This window comes from Pollachius pollachius (genome assembly GCF_949987615.1).
Source record: "Pollachius pollachius genome assembly, chromosome: 2".
Classification (NCBI taxonomy): domain Eukaryota; kingdom Metazoa; phylum Chordata; class Actinopteri; order Gadiformes; family Gadidae; genus Pollachius; species Pollachius pollachius.
In genome coordinates, this window is record NC_136935.1 from 23,534,851 (window position 1) to 23,540,850 (window position 6,000).

The window sequence follows — 6,000 nt, forward strand, 5'->3', positions numbered from 1 at the left end:
CTTGGGTGGTCTTCAGGGGTCCTCTGAGAGATGTCATCACATGGCACATGACTTAGGTCATTAATATTCTGTTCCAAAATGGCTTCCAAGCTTTATTTTACAGTACGGCATAGGGAAAATGTGTCTTTGCGGAACAATTTGTTTTAATGACATTTCTTAAAGGTCTATCTTACCGCGACATTAATATTATGCTTATCTTAAGTCTTGAAAAAATATGCCGGTAACCCTTCCTTTTACAGTCCCCTAATCACTAGGTATTTACCTGGTAAATATATGGTAAATCATAGATATTATTGGGTAATTACCAGTGGTAATAAGAAAGTAAATACAGAGGAACTACAGCTGAAGTACTAATAAAAACCGCCACTATTACCCATCAACTCAACTAAGTACCGTGTAGTTGTAACTGTTTTATGTTGGTAATAACTCAGATATAATTGTGTACTTCCCAGCAAAGTAGGCAACCAATTTTTAGAAACAACTCTTTTATTACCCATCAATTCAAGTTACAATTGTAGTTATCCAAGGTTTATGTTGGTAACAGCCCAGGTTTAATTATGTACTATCTAGAAATTAACATAGTACTTTCCAATAAATTACTATTTCTTATTTAGTTATTGTTCATAGCTACATCCATTTATAAAAGGTTTATTCGATTTACCTCAGAAGCTACTAAATTGTTTGTATTGAAGTTGAAAAATTACAGCAATACCCACCTGGTAACAACCTCTGCAGGAACAGTTTTCCCCTAGTGTCATGGTACATCTTAAACACTGGGTACGAAGCCTTGTTTGTTTCCATGGTATTACCAGGCTCTTACCATATCATTAGTAACTGGTTATTCCCTTTTCCATGCAATCAACACAAACTTGTACCATATATGTTCTGCAACGTTACCAAGTAAAACATGACAATTTACCCAGTAAGTAAGCTGAAACTGTACAGTAAAAGGAAGCCTTGTTTGTTTTCATGGTATTACCAGGCTCTTACCATATAAATTGTAACTGGTTATTCCCTTTTCCATGCAATCAACACAAACTTGTACCATGTTCTGCAACGTCGTTCACCAGTAGTTAAGCACTTTAATTTTAGTTATAAAACCCCAAACCACTGTTGATGAAAGGCATATTAAAATCGAACAAAAAGAAAGGCTTTTCTTTCAAATAATGCATTTCTCACAAACAGACACTGAACACCGAAAAAAACGGACAAAAAAAAGAGCCGTCCACATCAACTCAATTTAAATGTTACTGATGGTGTTTTGATAAAACACATGACAGTGTTATGGCAAGTGACCAAAATGCAGACTGCTTCAACCTCTACAATTTGAATAAGTGCCTAGAGGAGCATCATTGTGGTCATTCGCAAACCAATGAGTCCACTCCATGAATGAAAGATGGCTCTTTAGTCCTCTCTGTGCGGTTCCCTGCGGTCTCCACACCTGGGATTTGCAGGCTGACCAAGCCTTGACCAGGTACCTCCAAATCCTTCCATACTGTCATAAAGTATCAGAAGACAAGAAAATAAACATTAGGACAGTCAATTAATAAACATTTCTAGAACATGTAAAACTCAAAGATTATTTTGTTTTGTTATTTTGCCAGTTAAGAAAGGATGCTGGTCCTCTGGCCATTGTGTTCGGTCATATTAAAAAGAAAAAAAGGCATAGTCATAAATACAGTTAATAGGACGGGAGAGGACAGGCTGTTAGCTCCGGGTAGCGCTTTAGCATCGAGCTTGCGGAGTTTCTGTCATTCAAACAACTCAGACATGTTGTTTAAAACCTATAACACCCAACTTATTAAAATATCCGGATTTAATATCGGATTTGGGGCTCTGTCCCATAAATACAGTTATTAGGACGGGAGGCGACAGGCTCTGCTAGCGCGATGCTAAAGAGCAGCTCTACCAGAGCATGCTGCCTCAGCAGGTACAAGTTAGCAGCCGGTTTAATGTTCGCCGGATATTAGGTTTTGGTTTACCACGCAATCGGACTCATCAACACAAGAGGTGAAAATCACTCCATGTATTCCCCTGGGGTATTAAAAGGAAAAGTTAAACGCCGTAACTTTAGTTGTTTTTTTTATATGAAGACAATCTTTTCTCAATATTACTTACATCATTGGTAAAGCAAACTCGCAAATCAATTCGCAAAAAAAACGTTAATTTTCTATAAAATGTTTGTGTGGCATAAGATTTCCCCTTGTTAATTTGGCTTGAAGAGGGGGATTATTTGTTTATCAACACGGCGGATGCGCGTGCAGAATGATGGCAAAAAGAAAATTTGTTTGCCCGGTTGCCATAGTTATCTCTGTGTGGTTAAGTTGCAGTTGCGGTGTTAATTAGCAATTTTGTCAGCTTACTGTTACATTAAACTTTAATCAGACTACGCGGTTACATGCTATAGACCCTAGAGTATCTGTGGTAAAAAGGCTGGGACGAATTTCGAATTACAGATTTGTACACTTTATGTTGAAAGTATAGACCGTCGCGATTCCCATTGAAACGAATGGCACGGTGCTTATTCTTCAAAACGAGAGCTGGTCAGTTGTGAAAAATGAATTAAACTGTAGTCAGACAACGCGGTTATATGCTATAGACCCTAGAGCAGGGGTCGGCAATTACGTTTGGACGCGGGTCATTTTTTTTTCAGACAATGGCATCGCGGGCCATAGCTTCTTTTTTTTGGGGGGGGGGGGGTCTACTATTTAAATTATTATTTATTTTATTATATTAAAATAAAATAAACATCATCTAACTTTTAAATCGCATTTAATTTAATTCCATTAAAACGTTTATTTGCTTATGTTCGCTGTTTTTATGCCGCCTGCTGCATCTCGTGTCGTCGCTCATGAAACAGGCGATTGCCTAGCAACCTGCCGTATACAAATATTCTTTCAGATGACGTGTAAATATGATTAGCTGAACATTGCTATGCTAGTTATCGATGCAAAATGTCGTTGTCGAAAGCCTTGAAAAGAAAAATTGATTCAGAATGCAGGACCTACAAAGAAGAATGGAAGCAGAGGTATGCGTTTATCCTGCCTGCATTTATTAATGCCAAGCCTACATGTCTCATTTGCAACGAGGCTGTTGCCGTTTGCAAAGAATATAACATCAGAAGACACCATGAGACAAAACATGGCCAGTTCAAAAACGCATATCCTCCTGGGACAGAGGTGCGAACGAATAAAATTAAAGCATTGGAGGCTGGATATGCACACAGCAACAAAATACTTGTCAGGTCATTCACCGAGCAGCAGAGGGTTACAAGTGCGTCCCTTAAAGCAGCATCAGTTCTTACCCGTCACAACAAACCATTTACGGACGCAGAGGTTTTTAAGGAAGTGATGGTGGCTGTTTTGTAGGAGCTGGCTACAGATAAGTCAATGGATGGAGTGATTGCCTCAGTGAAACAAATGCCGCTCTCAGCGAGGTCAGCTTCCCGACGCATAGAGAGCCTATCTGACGATGTGCGCGGATCAATTATGAGTGGCCTGAGTCAGGCCAACTACTTTTCCGTTGCCATTGACGAGAGTACAGACAACACTGATATCAGTCAGATGTGCATATACGTGCGGTATTTTGATGGGAAGGAGTTCAGGGAGGAGTTGTTGGCTCTAATTCCATTAGAAGGGAACACCACTGGGGATGTTATGTTTGCCAAAGTGGAGGAATTGATTAAACAACATGCACTACCATTTGAGAAAATAAACCTCATCGTGACAGACGGTGCACCTGCCATGGTTGGTTGCCACAGAGGTCTGGTGGCCCGATTGAAGGAGATAGCACCACAAATGCACGCACTACATTGCCTAATTCACCAGAGTGTCCTGTGCGCCAGACTCAGTGGCGAGCTGAAGAGTGTCATGGATAAAGTGATGAGAGTCATTACTTTTGTCCGGGGTGCATCAAGCACACAGCACCGTCTTTTTCGCCAACTTGTTGCTGAGTCAGAGGCCTGCTACGAAGATCTGCTACTTCACAATGACGTGCGCTAGTTAAGTAAAGGAAAGGCACTGGAGCGCTTCTGTGCGCTACTAGATCAAGTGAAAACCTTCCTGCGAATGCGCAAGATGCGTGCTTCAGACGATCACCTGGCCTTTCTAGAAGGTGAAATGTCCATCTCAAACATCGCGTTTTTAACTGATATTTTTGGCCATCTTAACTAGCTGAACCTGCAACTACAAGGGAGAGGGAAAACCATTGTGGACCTGATCGAGAAGATGGATTCGTTTACAAGGAAGCTGGAGTTGTTCCAGTCTGATCTAGCAAGTGGAAGGCTCTTGCACTTTGCAACATTAAAATCACAGGGAGGGGGGCGAGTGACAGGAATTATGACTGAATTCCTTGACAAGCTACGGGACAACTTTCAGTCGCGGTTCCGAGACTACTGTGTCCCAAGGGAAATTGTTGGCTTTGTCCGCGACCCATTGTCCACGCGAAGCAAGGAATTCTCCTCACTGGCCAAAACAGCCATGAGCTCGTTGGACGAGGCAACGCTTCAGTTGGAGCTCATCGATTTCCAGTCAAGCTCCCTCGTCCGTGATGCGTTTAGTGCGCATTCCGTGGAGGATTTCTGGATCGGATGCTCAGAAGAGTACATGGGTATCAAGAAACTTGCCCTTTATGTGCTGACGATGTTTCCATCTACCTACACGTGAGTCTAGCTTTTCGTCAATGAATGCAATCAAGACACACGAGAGGAACCGTCTGACCAATGCAAGCTTGGAGAACTGCTTGAGAATAAAAGTGACATCCCTGTCGCCCGACATCCACAAAATTGTGACCGAAGGGAGGAGCCACTTTTCCCATTAAGTGAGTAGCCTACTGGCCTTTTTAAATAGTAGGCCTAAAAAAAATGCCCAGTTATATTGTGTGATCTTATTTAAATTGTAAATTCCATTTTTTCTGTCTTTATTCAGGAGCAGCGCAGATCCTTCTCCCAAGCGGACAATGTGCATTCATCTTTCACTTTCTTTAAGTTTTATTTTAATTGGGCCATTTCACATTTGAGCAGACCTTGTTATGTTGTTAATTTAACGAAACGTAGACTATTTTTACCTTGCCCACTGGAGGAGGGAGACGGGACACTTTTGGGTTTTTTTTGCACAAGATTACGCGCACTCGCGTGCCAATACCGTTCCGACCTGTGCGTCATGGATAACTGCACAGATGTTCCACCTGTTGTTTTGTCACTTTAGCACTATCATCTTTACCTCAATAAATGTTTCGAAATTGATGCGATTGCTGTATGCCTTTTTTTTTTTTTTTAATATGGGGTTGAAAATATTTTTTTTATTTTTTTTTTTACATCAAATTAACGTCATCTCGTGGGCCAGACAGAATAGATGGCGGGCCAAAATTGGCCCGCGGGCCCCTATTTGCCGACCACTGCCCTAGAGTATCTGTGGTATAAAGACTGGGACGAATTTCAAATTATAAATATGTACACTTTATGTTGAACGCATAGACCGTCGCGATTCCCATTGAAACGAATGGCGCGGTAATTATCTTCAAAACGAGAGCCGGTAAATGGTGAAAAATAAATTAAACTGTAATCAGACAACGGGGTTATATGCTATAGATCCTTAGAGTATCTGTGGTATAAAGGCTGGGCCAAATTTTGAATTCTAAATATGTACAGTCCATAACGTTAGCTCTCTGGCTAAGTGCTCAACTTTCGTAAAGATGGAAAGAAATTGGCCGATTCTGAGTTTGCGGTTCAATAGATCATCAGCGAAACATCTTTGCGACACAAAGGACACCTCTAACTAAATGTAGTAACCTAGAGAACCAGCTCTATATGGTCTTGCTACTACCTTTAGTTTGGAAAATTATAACTCCTCTTATTTTTGATGAATTTTTATTTAGCAACAATTTCAATAGCGTCGCCATTATTGACTCTAGAGCTCCAAAACTTGTTCCATATAGGCAGGGCCTATAGTCTTACTACAACCTTTAGTTTGGAAAAATATATATCCTCTTATTTTTAAGGAT